At 54.2% G+C, this 21,199-nt stretch overlaps 1 protein-coding gene across 2 annotated transcripts in view; it reads left to right on the top strand.

Moving 5' to 3' along the window:
• FAM53B (family with sequence similarity 53 member B) overlaps positions 1 to 21,199 on the top strand; it is a 117,926-nt gene that overhangs the window by 21,951 nt on the left and 74,776 nt on the right. The gene's annotated exons all lie outside the window — the stretch shown is intronic.

The following is a 21,199-nucleotide window of genomic DNA, read 5'->3' as shown; positions in this document are numbered from 1 at the left end:
CCAGGGAGGCCCGTGGGCTCCTGGACAGCAGGGCCTGGCCGGGGCCTCTCTGTGTCCGGCAGCTCCAGCAGGGCCCTGGATAGAGGGGGTGGCTCGTATGGGTTCCAGGGCTCCTGCTTGCCTGTCCTCCGCCCAGGGGTGGCCACCCTCCTCCCAGCTGCCCTCTGCTTGAAGTGCCCTGACGGACAAGGCCCAGCTGGGAGAGGCCTCGGCCTGGAATTCCCCTTGCTCTGGCATTCATGTTGGCCAGGGGCCTGGGAGCAGAGGGAGGTTCCATCTGCGGGCCGGGAGCAGCCTCTCTGCATGTTCAGGGGTGGAGGGACCGCGTCCTCTGTAGCTGGCCACCTCCATGCTCTCTCTGGGTGAGGAGAGGGAGTCGTCTTCTGGGGGCGGGGGTGTGTGTGTATGTCTGTGATTCTGAGACTGCGGAGGGGGTGTGCAATGCGGGGGTCCCCGTGGTATGGTCCTGGGGGCCGTCCTCCAGTGCAGGCCCTCTGGTGACCATGCTGCCCCTCTCTTGCTGGACTGGTGTGCCATGTGACCCCCCCCCCCCACCTGGGCCCCGGATTTCTCATCTTGCTGGCTCTGCCTCCAGCGTTTTAAGGAGTGGTTAAGAGCCTGTCTGAGAAGCCCCCGTGTGGGGTGTGGTGCCGTGTGGAGGGACGGCAGGTAGGAGATGCGCATCGGGCCCGAAGGGCAGAAGTGCTGCCACGTGGTCCAGGGCCGGCTGCCTTCCCACCAGGGAAGGAGCACGGAGGAGCTTCGGGCAGAGCATAGGTGAAACCCAGGTCTGCACCATTCAGGGCCAGTGCAGCACTGTGCTCTGCAGTCAGAGGCTGGGTTCAAATTCCAGGTCTGCCCTTTGCTGACCGTCTGCCCTTGGGCAGGTGACTGTCCCTCCCAGCCTGGGTTCCCGCATCTGGACAATGGCCTTGCCGGCAGCACCCAGCCTGTGGGTGTAGGACACTGAGGGAGTCCTTGGGGGGAGACCCTTAGCGCCCAACGAACATTAGTGAGCACCTTGTGCAGCCCATGGCAGGCACGTGCTGTGGGGGGGACAGATTGGAGGGCTGGCAGGACAAGGGAAGGACAAGGGCAGTTGCCCTCATGGCCCCGGTGGGTGACGGGATGGAGCACAGCGCTGAGCTCGGCTGGACAGGCCAGAGTGGGGCACATAGAGCCTTTCCTCACCCAGCATTCTCCACTCCCAGGTGTCTTAAGGTGTTTTTGGGGAGGAACGGTTGAAAGCATGTGTTATACTTTAGTTTGCAGTGTGTCTCTTAACAAGAGTTAAGCCTGGGGAAATCTTTTAAGCTTTCTCTTTAGGAAACAAAATCTCTGTTTACTAAAAGTGACTTATTTTGGTCCTAAACAGAGAAAAGTAAACGAGTGTAAGCGTCACAGCCTGGCCTTGGAGCCTTGGCTCTGCTCTCGCCAACCTCTGAAAGCGAGTGTGTTCTTTGCAAGGCTCCAGGGCTGCGCACCTCTCTGGACTGAGAGTGGGAGGCACATTTACCTCCTCCTTAGAGTCTCTTTAGATTCTTTGCAGCTGATGTCTTTATTTGGTTTCGCCCCTTCTTTCAAGTCCACGAGCTGCCTTCACAACTGCAGTCAGCATTGGGGCAGGTCATGTGGTCACAGCTGGGGTGCTCACCGCACCCCTCCCCCCCCACCTGGCCGCCTCTCGCTGACCCCTAGGGTATGATTCCAGTTGCCTCTGGACCCCTGTGCTACCTGAACGTGACCGGCCATCTCCCCAGGAGCAAGATCTCATCTCAGCTCGTTAAAGCTTTTGAACCAAGCCCTTGACCCAGTTGACAGAGGGAACGGCCTTTACCCTCCTCAGTGGTCACTGAGCTTCTCTTGGCGCAAGCCAGTGGTTCCTGACAGTCTCCACCCACATGTCTTCTGAGCATTACACCTCGTCAGCCCCAGCCTGGCATCCTGTGGGGTAAACAGGGTGGACAGTCTTGGCATGAGAGATCGCCTGCTGGACTTTGGGCAGCCTTGCCCCCAAGGAGACCCCTTGGTACAGGAGTGTGAAGGCTTGGTATTATTTACTGGGTTCTGGGCGGGGGCCCTGACTCCAGGCTGCAGCAGCCCCTTCCCCTCAGACGCTGGCATCCATGGTTGGGGCTGGCCATGGAGAGCCCCCTGCAGAGGACCCGTCACGGTGGTTGGGGTTGGATGGCCTTGACACAGACCCTCTTCTTGGACATGATGAAGCTATGACCAGGGGCTGTGTGAGGGAGGCAACAGAGACATCTGGACTGCCTCTGGTCTTGGTGGGTGTGACAGAACTCATTTTCCTCACCTTCCGTGCCTCTTCAGATGTGTCATGGTTCCTGTGGTGACCACAGGCCTCCCTGCCATGCTGGTGGTACCCCGGGCACAGTCCAGTCCGTCGGTATCTAGTAAACGCCCTCTGTGTGTGTCAGACCCTGAAGAATTCAGAGATGAGTAAAGCGAGTTCCTGTTTTTGCAGAGCTCACAGACTTGTGTCATGGACAGTGAGATGGCAGTTGTTTTTTTATTTTTTTATTTTTTTATTTTTAGTAAGCTCTACACCCAACATGGGGCTTGAACTCACGACCCTGAGATTAAGAGTCGTGTGCTCTTCCCACTCAGCCGGCCAGGCTCCCCAAGACACGGCAGTTGTTTTGACTGAGTTCCTACTGTGTGCCAGACGAAGCATGATGCATCTAACGGAGATGTTTGTGAGTCCACAGTCCCGTGGGAGTCACAGGAAAGTCATTTCAACCGAGCCTAAGGGAGGAGGGTAGAAAGGCTTCCTGAAAAGTCTTGAAGAATGAGCAGGAGTTGAGACACGTGAAGGATGGGGAGTAGGAGATGTTCCAGACCACGGCGCCATGAATGTGGAGGCATGGAAGCATGATGCTTTGGGGTGTTTGGGGGAACAGCAGGTGGTTGACAGCCACCTGGACGTGGGCGCTTGGGTGGGAAGAATTTGTTGGGCTATGCTGGTCAAGGTCAGGATGGCAGCAGGTGCAAAGCAAAGGAGTCCCGTCTTTAAGCAGAGGGCTGGGAACCGGGAGCCACATGTGGATGCTTGTGGATGCTTGCACTTTTGGAGGCTCAGTGTGTGGGGAGTGGTAGTGCAGGGTGGGTTGGAGCAGACAACTGGGAGCCCACCAACTGAGCCGTGGGAGAGGTGAGGGCCAGAGGGGGTAGCTCTTGGTCAGTCACCACCTGGAATGGGGGGGGACAGTCTTCTCCAGCAGTCCTCACTTGGGGCCACCTTCCAGGGAGACTGCCCAGGGGCCCAGTCCTTTTGACCTTAGAGTGACCTCCTTGGAGGGCACAAGACGAGCTCCTTAGAACGTGGAACTTTATTCAGGTGCCATCTCCTTGGCCAGAGGGATGTGGTCTTTGTTTATTTTTAGAGGGAGCTCTTGTTTTCAGCAGGGACACTTGGGATCCCCAAGAACTTCCAGAGTTCCTTGCCTGTGCCTACACTGGAACTAAAGAAATCAAAACGAGCAAAACCTTTTGGCATTGGGTGAGTTGAAAACATCCAATTCAGTGTAAAACTACTTGTTTTTTGTTTTTGTTTTTTCCCTTTAACGGAAAAAAGTAGCAATGTTGGTGTGATTGAAAAAGGAGCTTCAGTGCCCTTTGGGCTCTGTCATAGCGTGTTCTCACCGGTGTTCTCCAGGGGTGGGGGAGTTGCTGACACAAACACGCGAGAATGTTCCGCCTTGGGTCACCTGACTCCTGGCGCCCAGTGCTTCTGTGGCCTCCACACCCTCAGATGCCGGCCCAGATTCCAGGCCCTGTTGACTGTGCGGCATGTGACTCAGGCCCAGAGGAGGAGAATTGAGGAAAATAACGAGCCTACGAGGATGGGCAGGTCAGCAGCCCATCTCGGCTTTTGGGGTGTCTTTTCCAAGCCTTGTATGTAGGGTTTTGCTCATCAGCATTCAGGCCTGAGAAGAGAAGTGAGTTAGCTTTAAATAGTGTTAATTTGGGCAGTAAACCTCCGTGTTCATCTAATTCCCAGGGAGGTTAGCAGACACCCTCACGTATTAGAAAGAAAAGTAGAAGAGAGATGGGGCCTGGCTGAGGCAAAGGAGGCCGACAGGAACTGTGAGCTGGAGCGGAAGAGCCACGTGCTGGGAATAGGGGCCGAGCCTGTGGCTCCGAACCCGGGCTGCTGAGGGGGCGATGGTTCACAGGTGAATGGGTTCTGACTTGCCTAAGAAACCAATCCGTTTTCTAAACTTGTGTGAGGTTCAGGCATGTCCCTGAGTGTTACGGAAAAGACTCCAGGGCATTAGTGCTCCGGGTCGCGGCACAGGGCCCCAGTGACCGCTCTGCTGGGTCAGAGCCTAGCCAGCATGGTGTCTGCCCGCGGGGGCCTGGGGAGCCTCCCCGGGCCTGCAGGTGTCCTGCTCGGCTTTGAACCTGTGTGAAAATGCCTGGCCCCGCCCTTCCCCTGCACTTGTGCGAGAGTGACCGAGCAGGCTGCCCCTGTCCAGTTTCTGGGGGATCCGTGGGGTCTGGGGGAAACCAGGTTATTTCCCTCATGAGTGGCATGGGAGTGGCATGACCAGGCTTCAGGTGCTCCTGGGGGTACTGGGACCTAATTTCCAGCCCCGAGCTGTGGCAGAAGGAGAGCGCTGGGGCCCAGCTGATTTGGCCTGTCAGGCTGGGCCCATTTGAATCCTGCCAGGCTGGGCCTGTTGCTGATTTGGCCTCTGCTCAGGTTTTGGCCCAACTACCTGGTGGCTGCAGTTAAGCCAGCATGTCGGCCACAGCCTGTGGTGTCTTAGGGCCCTGGAGGGGAAGACAGTCATCTGGAGTGCCCTCTCTGCTTGGGAATGATCCTGGCAAGGAGATGGGGGAGAAGACCTCAGGGACGGGGCTTCCTCCTGAATGCAGGAAGAAGGACGCATCTGGGCCTGCTCACAGGAGGCTCATGCAACTCTGTAAGGAATTGGAGAGAGCATCTCTTGGTGGCCCCATCACAGGGCTGGGATAGTGTTTTCCAGTTTTAGAGGACTCGTGGGGAGGCAGTGCTGGGAAGGGTGACATGCATCTTCGTGTGGCTCTGCAGCACCCGGAACCTCATTCTGACCCAGCATAGTAAAAGGGAACTGCCCGGGGAGGTTGTCTTGTAGTGTGTCAGTGATCGCATAGGAGACCAGAAGTCGGAGCACCCAGGACGTATCCGGCTTCCGTTCACCCCACAAGTACTTTTGGAATGCCCACTCTGTGCGGACATCGTGCTAAGTGTGATACAGACTTCTCATTTAATTCTTACATCCCCCTTAAGGACTGGGCGCTATGATGGTCCCCTCTTTATAGATGAAGAATCTGAGGTTTAACAAGATAAAGATGCCCAGGTTCATCCCGCTGGTGGGGAGTAGTCCTGGGATTTGAACTCCCAGTTCTGTGTTCTGTATCAGGTTGGCAGACTCCGCCCACAGGCCAAATCTGGCCCACTGCCTGCCTTTGTAAATAAAACTTTATTGGCGCGCAGCCCATTTGTGTTTGCGGTGTCTGTGGCTGCCTCCGTACTACAGCAGAGCTGAGTGGTGGCGACAGAGACCACACGGTCTCCAGAGGCTGCACCGTTCACTGCCTGGCCCTTTACGGGGACAGTGGGCTGACTCTTGTCCATATGGATCCTGGATGCTCTGTAATGTATGGTAGTCACTAGCCACATAGAGCTATTTAAATATTTTTCAGCTTTACTGAGGTATAATTGACAAAATTATAAGGTTACTTAAATTAATTAAACTAAGTGGAATTGAAGACTCAGTTCTTCAGTCACAGTAGCCACATGTCAGGTGCTCAGAGTTGGACAACGCAGGTGTAAACACAGAAACCTCCACTGGGGGGACGCGCCCTAGACTGTCTCCCAGTGTGTAGAAAAGCCAGATCTGAGAGAACCAAAGGAGGCATTCCAGTGCAAAAAAGAACACTGGGCTTTCCTGGCCCAAAGCACAGAGTTGAAAGTGAGTTTACTGACTCAGAGGTGATGGAGAAGTGGGTGACATGATGCCGGGAACATGGATCCGGAAGAAGCTGCCCCCCAGACTTCTGTATGACCTGTGGGCAAGCCACCCAGACTGCCCAGGCCACAGGTCCTGACTGCAAGTGACCAGTTGCTGATCCCCCTCAGCCCTGCCCCGCTCTCTAGCCTGTGAGCCCAGCTCCTTTCTCTGTACCTCTTGGCTCACCTGGGCTGGTGGCCTCATCAGCAGTGCTGTGCCTGGCACGTCCCTGTCCCCATCCCCCCCATCCCCCCCCACGCTCGGATAGAAACCTTTCTGCTCTGATGAAATGGCCGTGTTTTCCATGGACACAGATAAGGAACTACTTTATTCATTCAGAACGGTGGCTGCCATGGAGCTTGAGGAAGGAAGATGAGTCTCAGCTCCCTCAGCTAGCTCATGTCATGTGGCTTTCCCCTTAAAATGCTCTTAGCTGCAACACTGAGGCAGGTCATTGACTAGCGTGGAGCTCTTGTCCTGCTTGGTTCCAACATTCTCTGAATAAGAATCTCAGGGTCCCTGGGTGGCTCAGTTGGTTGAGCGTCTGCCTCCGGCTCAGGTCATGATCCCAGGGACCTGGGATGGAGCCCCAGGTCAGGCTCCCTGCTTGGCGGTGAGTCTCCTTCTCCCTCTGTCCCTCCCTCTGCTCATGCACACTCTCCTTCTCTTTCTCTCTCTCTAATAAGTAAATAAATCTTAAAAAAACTCTTCAGAAGCTAATTAGGGGCAGAGTCATTTTGAGGTGGGAAGGCAAATATAGAGAGCATGGGTTTTCAGTTCACTGGACCCAGTCATAACGCATCCGTGCCAGAGCCAGCTCCCGCACCTTTGTGCACGCTCCTGGATCTGAGTGCGGAGGAGAGCTGTGTGGTCGTTTGCTGCTGGGCCGTCCCTGGTCCGCAGATGGCTGCTCTGGGGTCTGTGGCGACATGCTGTGTGTGGTCAGGAGTCTGGTCTGCTCCCGCTCTGGGAGCGGCTGGGCCTGTCCGTGTTGGTTTGTATGGGTACAGTCTGCACGCGTCTCCCCAGCTTGGCCAGTGCCCACTTCCTGTACAGACAGAATGAAGACTGAGGGTGCAAGAGCAAGATACCAGGAAGAGTTTTCAGAACCTTGGGCAAGAGGGAGGGAAGGGGAAAACCAGCCCAGCCTGGTGGATTTAGCCATGGAGTAGGTGCATGACCAAAGCACTTGGTAAGGAGGAAGTTGGGGTTAAGAGGATGCACACAGAGAGGTTTTGTCTCTTGCTTTAAAAAGGAAAAGAATAGCCCCGGAAGGCCAGGCTTGCCTGCATGCCCGTCTCTTGACCCTGCTGGCCTCTAGCCGGCCACTCCCCACATGGTCTCCTGGGTCTTCCTTCCGTAGGCAGTGGAGGGCTGAGAGCATGGCAGGTTGGGCTGGGCCCAGAATTGCTCACTGCCGTCTCATCGCCCAGAAGCGGGGAGAACCCACATGTGTGCAAAAAGAACCGTGGTGCGAATAAGATTACAGTGGAAGTTGTTTTTTGTACTTAGAGAGTTAGCTTTTGTTGAGCACCTACTATGTGCCAAGCACTGTGTACGCATCCTCATCTACCCGGCCCACAATCAGTTGTTAGGTAATTAGCCCCTCTCTACGGGGAAGGAACTGAGCTCCAGCCATATCCTTGAGAGCGCGGGTCCTGACCCCAGTTCATCTGTTTCAGAGCCTGTCTCCTCAACCCCTGGTGTTATCCCCAGTCAGGGACCGTGCTGCTATTTGAAAGAAATCTCTTGCTCCCCTGGATAGACTCCCCAGTTGCATTTTTATCATGGCCTGTGGGCAGAGAAGTAGGTTGCTCTGTGGGTTGACATTTAAGAAAACCCACTTCATCGAGCTTTCCCTTTTAATGTGTTGTTATGGTACAAGAAGTCTTCGTTTGTCCCAGGCTATTTTGAACTAAAAGGCAGGAAACCCCCCTCTCATTTCTATATCTCGTGTAGAAGTCATCAAAACAGAATCCTGTGTTCTGTGCAGGAGATGTGATTGAGGAAGCAGCTGTTCTGTTCACCATGACCCGGCCGAAGCCAGCCATCTGTAGGCGTCAGGGATCCAGAATTGTCTGTTCCATCTGCCGGCTCTGCTTGCATTTATTTCAAGTATTTGGCATGGAAACTCTTTCCTGCCCCAACCCTGCGTTGTGAGCGGGGCCAGAAGGGAGCCCTCCTCATGAGGGCAGGGCAGGCTCCAGGCCCTTCTCTGCTCCCGGAGACGCCACAGCTCGCCCTCTAGAGTGGAGGCCAGGCCAGGGACACCACCCAGGTCGGTCACCTCCCCAAGTACGCAAGTGGGAGGGCACGTAGTGTTGGGGCCTGGGAGTTTCGTGGCTCTACTTTGATGTGCTCGGGATTTCAAGACAGTCTGTGCTTTCTAGTCATTGTTGGGCCTTGAGCTCACTCAGAATGAGCCAGGAGTGAGGCCGACGGACGAGCACGACTGGGGCACTGACGCCCCGCGAGTCCACACGGCTTTGCAGACCAAGGTGAAACCTCACCGTCCAGGCCGTTTCAGTCTGAGTCAGCGTCCATGGGACCAGAGGTTGTGCCCTTGTGGTCTGGGGGCCACATGTGGTTCTCGGGCACGATTTGCTTGGCTCCCATGATGCTGTATGAATTTTTGCATTTCTTGCCGACATTTAAAAGCTGGGGTTGTACAAAGAAGTCTGGATTTTCAGCTTTTCTTGACAAGTCCAGAGATTTTGAGTGTTATCGTTGGGCCCTTTGCCCCACACAGCCGCCCAGTGCTGGACATAGCGGTCAGAGGAGCTAGCTGTCCTCTCCCCAGTGCTCGCTCTCCGCACACACGGCAGCTTCCGCCTGGCGCTCTTCACCCATTTATGTTCCCTGCTTGGCTCTGGAAGCCACTGGAGTTTGAGATCCCTGGAGTAGACAAGACATTCTGAGGACAGATTGAGATGTTTGGCTTTCCAGGTAGTTTGGTGCAGGGTGAGCAGTGGTGAATGGCCGGGCTCCGGGTCGTTCCCATCGTGATCCTGCCAGGTCTCACACCTGCAGGCAGATTGGCCAAGATCAGCCAGCGCTAAGCAACGGGGACCTGCTGCCTTCTCCTCAGTGGAGCGCTCTCCCTGCTGCTCCCACAGCGGCCGCTGACGCTGGGAGGACAGCGCCACAAACAGGGCCCTTAGCTCAGAAACCAGCCTCGGCCCAGGTGCCTTCCACCCAGGGGGCCCTGGGACGCCCTGCGACATCCTTTTCCTCTGTCCCCCCTCCTCGCCCCCAGCCCTATAAAATCACTCAGGTGCTTCACCCAGTTTAGTCTTTTTAGTCTAAAAGTGTCTCCGTGACTTTAACAGATGCTGCAGGATTTTTTTTTTTTTAAACAAAGATTTAATCTTTAAATTATCTTGACAAGCAGTCTAGCTGCCATTTATCAAGTAGATAATTTCTGCTGGTGGTAGAAAGAGAAAGATTTCCGAGAATAAATGAAAACATACTTAGATTCTTCTAGCTCAGTCTCTTTGGCAGAGACTCAGTGAAGGAAGCGGAAGTGAGGAAAAGATTCTCTAAATGGCAATTTATGTTTTTCTAGGAATTAAGGTTTTCTTCTCATAGTCCCCCAAATATTTAGTATCAGTTACCTCTTTCATTCACCTGTTTTGCTCAACCCCATTTTTTCCCTCCTGTGGCAAATATTCTGCAAGCATTTTTTTTTCCCCTTCTGATTCTGACAACATTTCATTAGATGGTCAACCTTTGGGCTTCTTAGTGTCACTCCAGATTGTTTGCTCCTTACGGACTAGCGCTAGGTCATCTGTACCTAGATCCCCAGGTCCTGGCCCAGAAGAAGTGCTGGTGGTGGGCCTAAGACTTGCACCCCTTATTGATCTCATGGCCTTTTGCAAGACACTCGACCTCAATGGACCCCAGGTTTTTCATCTGCCATGCTGTCCTCCCAGTTAGCAGGGTTCTGGGTACCAAATGCACAAACACGTTGGTTGTCAAACTTTTGGGAGCACCAGAAACACCTGGAGGGCTAGTTACAACACTGCTTGCTGGACCCCACTCATAGAGTTTCTGATTCAGTCAGTTGGGGTGGGGACTGAAACCTCATTTCTGACAAGTTCCCAGGTGAGACTGTTGCTGCTGGTCCGGGGACCACACTTTGAGAAGCACTGCGCCGAAACCACACTTGAAGCGGCTGTCGTATGCTCTAGGGTTACCTCAGCGAGGATGTGGGTCAGCCTGCGCAGGTCCCAGCTCGCGACTTGAATGCCTGCCCTTGGCAACTCGTGAGTCTGATCTTCCTTTTTATTTTTGCACTGCATGGAGGTACATACTTAGAAAACTTTGCATCTTATTTTCTGGGAAACTTGAGCCTCGATGTCCAAAGAGGTTTCATTTCCAGTTGCTATGGACCGAGTGTGTTTCTCCCCCCACCCCCCACCCCCAGATTTGTATGTTGAAACCAATGTGATGGTGTTAGGAGCTGGGGCCTTTGGGGGGTGAGTAGGTCACGACGGTGGAGTCCTCATGAATGGGCTTAGTCAGCAACCTGATAGAAGAGTCCCCAGAGCGCCCTCATCCCTTCCGCCATGTGAGGACATAGTGAGAAGACAACTCTCATCTGACGCTGAATCTGCTGGCCCCATGGTCTTGGACTTCCCAGTTTCCAGAACTATGAGAAAGAAATGCCTGAAGTTTATATGCCACGAAGTTCATGGTATTCTGTGATAGCGGCCTGAGCAGACTGAGGCACCCACCGTTTTCATGGAGGCTGTTTGTCTTCAGACTTCCATTGTCATAGTTAGACATTGATTTCCTACGTGTAGGTGATTCTTTCTCCTATAGCATGCCGCCCACTGTCCACCCCTGCCGTCCCTCCCCTCCTCGTCCCAACCCTGACGCCAAAGGAGGGCAACGCTGGTCATTCTGAGTTTTGAACTTGGGTTTCTCAGGTTTGTTTTCCGCGTTCTCACTGAAGCAGGGCCCCCGTCGGGTTGAGCTAACAGGCAGCACAGAGACGCTGGATGACCCTGCCTCAGTTGCGGTCACCCTCTGGGGCAGCTTGTGTCCCTCCTGATGCTTGTGTTCTCCAGGTGCTTCCCCAGACCTCCCAGGGGCCAGTGCCTGGCTGAGGTGCCCTTTGTCTCGGGCACCCTGCAATCAGCACCCCATGTACTGGGGGGCCTGGTGGGGGCACCGACAGCACCCGGACGCAGCTGTTCTCACCCCTTCTTTCTCTGACCCGACAACAAAAGAGCCAGCCTGGGCTGCCGGAAGTGAAGGAGAACTTGCTGAAACCAGGGAAACCGAGGCCCAGAGCTAGGAGCTAATGTGCCCACATCCCTACAGAGTCAGCCAGACGGTCAGGTCTGAGTTGTCCAGTTGTTGACGGCCTGTAAAGATTGATTTCATCTTATTTTTGGTTCCCGTTGTCCAGAGTGAGTTTGAGATCACTGTTCGTTGCATGTTTTTAGTTTGAGTCGGACCAGCTAGGAGGGGACGTTGCTTACCAGTTTTGCCAAGCTTTGCAGTTTTCTTGCATTTCTGTTCTGTAGAGGAGTGTCCCCCTTCCACTCCTGCTGTTTAAAGACTCGGGGACAATAAAGCAGTCACGGCTTTGAATGCCGCGCTGCTGTGGTGTTGTTCTGAGCCCTTCCTCATTGCCCCGGCCCTCTGCCGTCCCCAGGCCAGGCCCCGGCAGCTGAAGCACATCGGCCCTTGTGCCTTTGTGCTTTCATAGCTGCGTAAACACGTGGTGAGCGCGTGCTCAGCACATGCCTTGAGCACATATTTGTAACTCGGGAGTCCGAGACGATTGTGACATTCTCATATGGGGTTGTGCGTGGCCACTCCCCCTTCCCAAGAGAGAGCACAATTCTCGTATTGTGTGTTGGCATTCTGGGTTAGCTGCGTGGGTCAGCGCAGGGGCTGCTGGTAGACTGGCAGATAGAAATAACTGTTCTGTGGCTTTGTATCTTTACGCTCTCGTTTTATGGAAGGGGGAGGTTTGGGATACCCTGTCAAGACCCCCTGGGTCCCCTGACTTCGTTCAGCTAAGTAAACCACCAGCCGGTGTCCCTTGTGGTTCAGCTCGTTTGCCTGATGTTCTTGCTGGCAAACGGGAGAGCAGGACAGGTATGGTAGGGCAGACCCCTGAGAGCTAGAAGGAGTAAGAGCAAGGTGGAGGCTGGGCAGGCGGTAGGGAGGTGGGCGGAGGCCCGAGGCCACCCTCAGTGGCAGAGCCCCCCACTTCCCGGGCCTCAGGAGGGGCAGCGGCATCAGCTGGACACGTGCCCAGCACGGGGCTCCTTCTGCCAGAAGCTGGGAAGGGGCCCCAATCTCCCAGCTCCCCAGCCTGCTGGCTTCCTCCTGGGACGCCTTCGCTCTGTCTTTGCCTCTTGAACTCCTCCCCATCTGTGAGGGCCCAGCACTCAGGCTGCCGCCTCCTGTAGGACATCTGCCCAGAATTTACCTCCCCACTTGGGATTACAGCCCACTCCTCTGTTCTGTGGCATTCATCATATTCGGGCACTTACTATGCCTTGTGGTGTACGTGTTTGAACACTTGGGGGGTTGTGTGAACTTGGTTGGGTCCCTCTGTCTTCCTCCCTCAGTCCCTGGCACAGTTCATCAGGGGAGTGTTGCACTTGGGACCAGGACTCTGACACCGGTTCTGGTGGCTCCGGGATGGGGACAATGACAATAAGACAAGCATGGCAGCAGCTGGTCCATTTGGTTGTTTTTCAGGCACTCTGTGGACAGACAGTGGGGTGAACCTGTTTCTTTCAGGGCTGTTTCTGATGAGGAGGATGGTGTGCTCACCTTTGGGAATCGGGTCAACTCTCCCAAGACCCTTGGAGTCTCAGAGCCATCAAGGTGCAGGTGGAAGGCTCTGGAATGGCTCAGCAGGGCTTCCAAGGCACCTTTCCCCGAAGCCAGGGGAACCTGGTTGGCTACGTCCTTTCCTCTTCAGCTCCCCAAGGCCTTTGCCCTAACACAAGGAGGTCCTGGTGTCACATCCAGAGTGCTGAGAAGGAAGTGGAGGTGGGGTTATAAATGAGGTGCCCCGCCATGCTCCTGCACCCACGTCCTGCCAAAAAAATCAAAAAGGGGCTCAAGACCCAGTAAGCAGCTGCTCCCCAAGCTGCTTGTATTCATTCCACAGCCAGTTCCAAGTAATTTGGAGTAGAATGCCTGGGCTTTGCTTTGCATCAGGACCTCAGCGAAGCCCTTCTTACAGGAAGGAGTCTCTTTGGCCTTTCTGCAGAGTGCCGCACGGCCAGAGTGAGCTTAGTAGGGTTCGTCCCACCCTTCGGAATTCCCGCCCCGGGAGGTACCGGAGAGATGACTTTGGGGATTTGACCTGAGAGGTGCTGTGGAGTTCAGGTGTACCTGTCGTTCGTTATAACAGATGTCAGGCAGCGAAGTCTCTTGAGTTTGGTTTTGGCAGATGACGCTGGTCTTGAATGCGTGGTGGTGTTTGCTGTATGAAGGAGGTCGAGGGCAGAAGGTGGAAGGCTTAATGTAGATTGTTGCCTGTCTGATTAATTTCTGCACAGACCCTGTAAACTAGGTTGATAGATATGACTCAGCCGGATCAGGAGGGTGAAGTCCTGTAGGAAGATGAGGTGAGGGTGTGATCTGCGAGCGGGTGGCAGATGGGAAACCTAGCGGTTCTCATCTTCCTACCAGTTCTTCTAGAGCTTTTGGGTTCCTCCTACGTCACCTCCTGTGTTTCACTGTGATACTTGTGATACTGTTTGGGGCCCTGAGGCCCCTGAAATAAAGAGATCGCTGCTCACCCAGCTGTGTCCCAAGTGCCAGCTCCTGAATGATTAGGACCCCTCTGCGCGGTGACCTGGCAGTTCTGTGGGAGTAGCGCTGGGCCGCGGCCACAGTTGGAGCCCATGGAGCTTCTGGAGCCACGCTGGCATGAAAGCCACGCATGCCGCCCAGCCTGGGGGTGGCTCATCTTGCAGGAGCGGGAGAATGTAGCTGTCTGTGGAACCTGAGAGTCCATAAACATTTTAGGATGAGGATGTTCTTGTTGCAGAGGTGGGAGACGAAGGTGTGAAAGCTGGTGAATGACTAACTTCCTGGGCCTCCAAGAAGCTCCTAATTCAGAACTCGGTTAGTGTCACTGAAAGACACCGTGTGCTTAAGGACTGAGCTTGGAAAATGAACGTGTACAACAGCCCCATCTCTGCTCCATTGATACGTAAAAGAGGGGCTGGTTCTGTAACCCCACCTCCCCCAGCCTCGCGTGACCCCAGGATTGCCCAACAGAGCAGAATATCAGGAGGGCTCCCTGCTTCCCACTTCACCGCATGGAACGTCACCCCTGAGGCTCTTGATGGCAATGAGTAAGGAGTGGCCTTTGCTGTTGTCCAGTTTCCTGGGACCTTGAGCACGACAGGTCAGGTTGGAGCAGGACCAGGAAGGCTGGCCTGCACACACAGCCCACGTCAGCCATTGCTCCAGGATGGGTGCCATCAGCTCTTAACCATCCTTTCTCACAGCTCACACACCTTCGAATCTGCTGTTGAGACTCTGCACACTCAGGGTTCCCATGTGCATGTCACAGGCGAGGAGACCGAGCCTCAGAGAGGCACAGTGACCTGGCAGGTGGCTGCATGTAGACGCTCACTAGTCAGAAATGGAGCTCCTCTGGCCCAGGCTCCCATTTGATGAGGCCCAGAGCCTGAGAGTGGCTTGGCCAGCAGGCAGAGCTGCTTAGGAGCAGAGCCAACTCCAGAGCCCACGTTTCCTGAGCTCTGCTGGCTCTACCCGGACCACACTGCCTCTTGTTTGGGCTTCTCTACTTTTGATTTTCCTAAAAAAAAAATTTTTTTTTTTTAACTTCTTATTCTTACCTCTTTTGGTGTTTCCTCATGGTTTGATTAAATTCACTGTACTTGTAAATAGGTCTGACTGAAGAACAGGTCATAGTCGTCTTAGGCTAAGTGGCTTAACATTTCAGATTATCTTTGGGGCCCTTGCTGTGTCTCACCATCCTCTGTTCTCTGCCCTTCTCTCCCTTGCCCTGGTTTGGAGGCGAAGGTGGTGTCTGGCTCTGTGCTCAGTAAGTACTGGTTCTCTTCCCCTTCCTACCCCTTGTCCTTCATTCCCTTCCTTTTGAGTTTGCTCAGCAAATTCTAGTCCATAGCACACTCGTCTCTCGTGGTGTTTGGTGGGTTAAAATGACACGAACGGTAGTGGGAATTACCAGAGTGTTCATAGGAAACTTGTCTGTCGGTTGTTTTTCATTGATAAACGAGCTCCTGACAAGTCATGCATGCAGTTGGCTTTGGTTTCAAGAAGCAACACCGGCTGTCTCGTTCCCATGTTCAGATTTGTTTTGGCTCTGGGTCTCGACACTTTCATGTCCCTGTATAATGTTACTCCTCCCCTCCTCTCGAAATGCTATTTGCTTAAAACCCCAGAAAATCCCTACAACACTGAGAGTGACTGCGTAAAGTCCCAGAGAACAGAGTCCTGATGTGGTTCAGTGGCTCATTTTACTGTTTTGTTTTTTCCCTCCAGTAAGATGGTCTCGTAAGGGAGCTGGGGTGACTTTGTTCAGCCAAGGGCAGGGGGTGGGTTCTTTTCTAGGCAGGTAATGTGACTGCCGGTCCTTCTCCAGATGTGGACCTTTGGTGGCCTTCGATCACCTGAAGGACTAGGCCAGGGAAGGTATATTCATCTCAGTTATAAAGAAAACACCTCCAAGGGTACACCTTACTTTGGGGTGGGGAGTGAGGGTTGGGTGAGCAGGTGCTTGACTTTTGCAGTGAGAATGTACCTCTTCTCCCCTGAGAATGTACCTCTTCTCCCCTGAGAGTGGGACGCAGGCACATGCCAGCTATGAGGCTTTAGGTCATTTTGCCTCTGGCAGCCTAGCCCCCCCCCCCCAATCACGTGCAACTGGGAGCCCTGAGTGAGCATGAAAATCAGTAACGGACTCGAATGTCCAGCAGCCCCATCCCAGGAGTGAGATGCTTGAAGGATTCACAAGCCTGTTTCCTGCCCCCAGCAGCTCATGCTGTGGCTGAGAAGACATGATCTTTGTTAGCCACAGCATTTAATAAAGGCCTACACTCTGCTTGGAATGGTGCTCGCCGGAGGACTTCAGTGCCCGTGGGGACATTCTTTAAGAGCCCCCACCTTACCGAGTCTTACCTCCTTAACCTTCCACCTGAGGTGGGCAGAACAAGGATCACTTCTTACAGATGACAAAGGATGAAAGGGAGCTTAGCAGAATCACGTAGCTCACGCAGGGATCTACCGCTCATCTGGGACTGAGCTGGGTGGCCGTGTGGATTCCGGACAGGGATCCGCTGCTCTTCCCCGGTTCTGTTGAGTCCGCCGACAGACCTGGACGTCAGGGTCCTGCTGTGGCAGGCTCTTTGCAGAGACCAGAGGATGACTTAGGCAGGCCCACACCCAAACTGTGCATGTGGAGGGGAGGGCCCCCCATGAACACCCTAGGAGTGGACTTGGAGAGAAGGGCAGGGTGGCTGCAGTGGAGAGACAGCCGGAGGCAGAGGCCCGGGGAGAGCGGGCGGGTGGACCTGGACTCCAGCTGGTGTAGCAAGAAGCCAGCACGATTTCCCGTGGCCTGGGGGCACCCCGGTGTTCCTGGGGAGCACTTCACCTTCTGCATGGCACCTGGCCTAGCTGCCCGTCCGTGTAGTTAGGACAGAAGGCGAGGACGCCCTCTTGCCTCCGCACGCCCTGCCTGCAGATGAACCCTCGTGCTGTGCTTCAGCAGTAGGTTCCAGAAGGTCGGTGTTCAGCCGGCAGTACTGCAGGATGAGCCGCGTAGAGGGGGGCTGTCCTGCAAACCGAGCATCTGTGCTTCCGCATTCGGTCAGCTTAACTGAGAAATCAGATACTTGAGGGATCCTTACTATGGAATTCACAGAGCCTGGAGTAGAAGAGTCAGGGGTCAAGACAAAGATTTTGGAGTTCAGCAGATGTGGCTTGAGTCCTTGTTCTGTCCTTCACAGCTGGGTGGCCTAGGGCCTGTGCCTCAGTTTGTCGCTCTGTAAAATGGAATAGCAACAGTGCCCACTCATAGGGACACTGTGGATGCACTAAGCAGAGAATCCAGTGCGGTTGCCATGGCTATTCTTATTTTATTCACGCTCTGCTAAAAGGTAGACTCTGTGTCACCTCCTGTTTCTGCAAATACAGACCAAGAAGATACTAGGAAAGTGGTAAAAACAAACTGTAGTTTCTCCCTGGATTCTGCCTCTACTGTGGAGTTCCCTTAAATCGGCAGTGTTTGGCATTAGGCATGTCTGTGGTGTTACCGTATGGACTAAAGAGGCTCTGTGGGTCTCTGGTTTCCTGTGCGTCGAAGGTGGTGGAGGCAGAGCTGTCTCTCGTCACTTATCCTTCGGGAGGATTGAAGGCCTGGGAACCTGGGCCGAGGGAGTTCATTGACCGTCTCGCTGCAGCCCCAGGGTACACATGCTCCAGCCCCGGGTCCCCTTACTGAGCTTCCAGGCACTACCTGGGCCTTGGAAAGGTCGGGCTCTGGTGAAGTTCCCACGGCTTTTAACGTTCATCCTTCAAACTCTGGGGATGTGTAGGTATAGAGACCGCAAGCCAAAGGCAACCCTGGGAAGGTTCGGCTCCCTTTGTGGGGCAGCTAGGAGCCTTGATGCCGCCCACAGGATTCGGCTCCCCTGGCCGCCCTCCTAGCGGTTTGTCACTGGCAGAAGGTGGCAGAAGGCACGACCCACCGAAAGATGCGCTTCACCATGTGTCCCTAAATTTGTTTCTAGGTTCTGTCCCCAGACTGCTTTTGTCACACGGACCGCTGAAGTGAGGCAAGTCTAAAAATGCACGCGGCCTTCCTGAAGACCTTGCAGAAGGGGGCTGCTTCCCTCCCATTTCTGTTGCCTGATCGGAGGGGAAGGGGCAGCGCTGAGGAATGGCTGGCTCAAGCCATCAGGAAAGTCACTGTCTATGGCCAAGGGCCTGTTTAGATTTTGCGCTGAGTGCTGTGTTTAGGGCGGTGAGATAGTTTTCTGCTATAAAACTAAATTGTGCAAGTGATCAACGCAGGATACAGATACTCCTTAAAAGAAGGAAGACTTTGTCTTAGTGATTCCCGGTGTGGTCAGTTTCTTTTCAAGGGATAACCCTTCAAAGTGCACTAGAGAAGCATCTGGTAAACTCCTTTAATCTGCTTGAGAGTTATATAGAATTTTAGAGTTTACAAAACTCCTTTGTGTATATAAACTCATTTAGCACGCACAGGCAGGGCTCGCACTGGCCAGAAGCTGAGAGCCTCTGACCACAGTAGTGTCAGACAGCTGGGTTCTAGGGTTACAAACGGATGAAGGCACATTGAAGATGGCGGGACAACAGCAAGAAAGTCTCATGTTAGGAAGGACACGTGTGAGGGAGCAGACTGTCCCCTGTGGCTCTGGGGAGAGAGCGCTGGAGAGGCAGACCTGGATTCTTATCTCACCCTTGCCCCACTAGCTGTAGGATCTTGGGCAAATGCTGGGGATGTTTTTCTGGAGCCTCAGTCTTCTCATCTGGAAAATGGGAGTTCTACTAACAGATGCCCACTCATAGGAATGTGAGAGGTTAAGCGAGAAGAGCCCAGCCTGTGGTCGATGCTCAGGGAGGTGGGAGGTGGAGGCCAGGAGTATGGCTGTCGGGGGCAGGTGGAGGGGCTATAGAGGGGGCGGGGGGGGGGTCGGCTCTGAGACTGAGGTGCTGTGGTGCTGGTTCTAGGGCCTCTTGCCGATGGTGGGCAGTGTCGCCTGGTGCCCCCTGACACCTGTGTGTAACACTCCACCCTGCAGGTCTGGTTCTGGGCACAGTGGTGGGGGAGGGGCTGTCTTTAGGTAAATGCACCCTTGGGGCAAAGACTTGAGGGGCGGTCAGAGCCCTCTGCCACCGCATCTGTACCCGGGAATAGCCAGCTGGACGGGGAAGTGGGATCACGGGTCAGCAGACAGTCCGACTTTGCCTTTTGCTCTTTCAGTGGAAATGCCGGAGAAGGTGAGTCACTGAGCGGAGGCTCCCGGGGCCAGAGCCGGAGAGTAGACATGCCCCAGAATAGACAGGGCCCATGCCAGGGGGAGACCCCTCCTCCTGTGGACAGTGGCACCCCAGATGTGTGTGGAGGCGGGGCGCGAGGCCCTCCGTCTGCCACGAGCACTGTGCAGGGAGTCTAATTTGCCGTGTAAATATGGGCACGGGGAAATGACAGTACAAGGTGTAGACAGAGGCAGGGAATCTGCAGAGACGTGCCGGGAGGATGTTGAGAGACAGACAGTGGCTACTTGTGCACAGGGGGCTGGGCGCTGAGGGCTGGGGCCTGTGCTGTGCCCTACGCTTTCATACACGTTTTCTTATCTCCCAGCAGCCCCCAGAGCAAAGGTGTTCCTGCTTTCATTTGAAAGATTAGGAAACCGTGGAGTCAGGTGACACGGTCAAGGTGGAGGCACGGCCGCCAGACCCCGCAGTGCGTGTCCTCGCCCTGCCTCGCACGTGGTCTCCTTGGTACAGGGGCTGGCAGCCACGTGGGCTGTGGCTTTTTTTTTTTTTTTATCTACAGTATAATTCATTCTTTTGATAGTTACTCCTGTGAGTTTTGATAAATGCATAGATTGAGTGGGCTTTTTAAATTTTGAGAGCATTGTAAATTCACATGTAGTTGTAATAAATAGTAGAGGTCCTGTGTACCATTTACTGGGATTCCCCTGATAGTGACGTCTGACAAAACTATAGTTGGGCATCACAAGCAGGAAATGGAGGCAGACACAGTCGAGGTACCAGCCATCCCCATCACTGCGAGGGTCCCTCCTGCTGCTTTTTCATCACCGCTCCCACCCCCTCCTGCTCCCACACCCCCAGCCCAAATCTTCATCTCCGGCCCCGGGTCCCCTCCTCGAGTCTTCCATTTCTTTCACTTTATCATTTCAGGCATGTCCTGTGAACGGAGTCATGCCATAATTAATGTGTGGGGCTTGCGTTGTTTCTCTCTGCATCATTCTCTGGAGAGTTATCCCAAGTAGGTGTCAGTAGTCCATTTCTGTTTAACACTGAGTAGTAGCCCACGGTGCACCTGTACTTTGTTTAACAGTTCACCCCTGGAAGGACATTTGGGTTGTTTCTTAGTTTTGGCTGTTGTGAGCAAAGCTGCTGTGAACATCCATGTGCAGGTTATTGTGTGGACATAAGTTTCCATTTCTCTGGGATAAATGCCAAGGAGACCACTCGCTGGGTCATATGCTAGTGGCTTGAGTGGGCTTTTGAAAGATGCACTTAGGATGGAGGGGCTGGTGAGGGGTGGGGGCCGTGCTGCTTGTGGACACCAGTGGGAAGCATGTACCTGGGAGCTGGTCCGCGTGGGTTCAGATGCAAGATCAGCCCTTATACCCTTGGTGAGTTGCTTTATCCGTCTGTAAAACGGGGATAAATGAACCTGTTGTGTAGCTGATGTGTGTAAAGTACTTGGTGCACAGTAGGTTCTCAGTAGATAGAAGCTGTTCATATGGGTTAAGAGAAAACCCACCAGACCAGAGCGGGGTCTGCGCCCCAGAGGTGGCCTCCAGGAGACCTTCATCACGCCAGCTGTGGCTCTGGGACACCTCCTACCTTGGGCAGAGCCATGCTCCCAGTTGTGCCTTCACAGGTGGAGACCCACCCCCCCACCCCCCACCCAGCTTCACCCCCAGCTTTTCCCTGAGCAGTCCCTGGCCCCATTCTCAGACTCGGCTCTAAGTCTCTGGACGGGCATCGGCATTCCTTAGTGAACTTGGCGAGGCCCATGCCACGGATCAAAGGAATCCCAGGGAATTCCAGATTGTGCCAGGCTCTGCTGGTCTGGATTTGCCTCACAAGGTCTGAGAATGTGCCTGGATCATTTCAGATGTTGCTACGATTTAGCTTCATTCCAAAATGTGTATTGAACTCGTACTGTATTCAGGGTACTGCGCTAGGTATTGCAAAGGGCCCCCCTAAAATCACTTTTTCGACAGATCAGAGTAGCCCAGCCCCTCGGGGAGCCGCCTATGGCTACATGATAAAGTCTGCATTCAGCTGGCATTCTGATCTCTCCGGCTGGTTTGACTCTGTCTTCCCAGCTCCTTGTGCCCACACTGCCACCTCTCCACATACCCTCTGCTCCTGCCCCCAGGGTGCTCACCGAGTCCCATGCACCGTGTACG

This window comes from Phoca vitulina, unplaced genomic scaffold (assembly GCF_004348235.1).
Source record: "Phoca vitulina isolate PV1807 unplaced genomic scaffold, GSC_HSeal_1.0 scaffold28, whole genome shotgun sequence".
NCBI lineage: Eukaryota > Metazoa > Chordata > Mammalia > Carnivora > Phocidae > Phoca > Phoca vitulina.
Note: the sequence above shows the minus strand (reverse complement) of the source record. Positions and strands in the feature narration are given on the sequence as shown.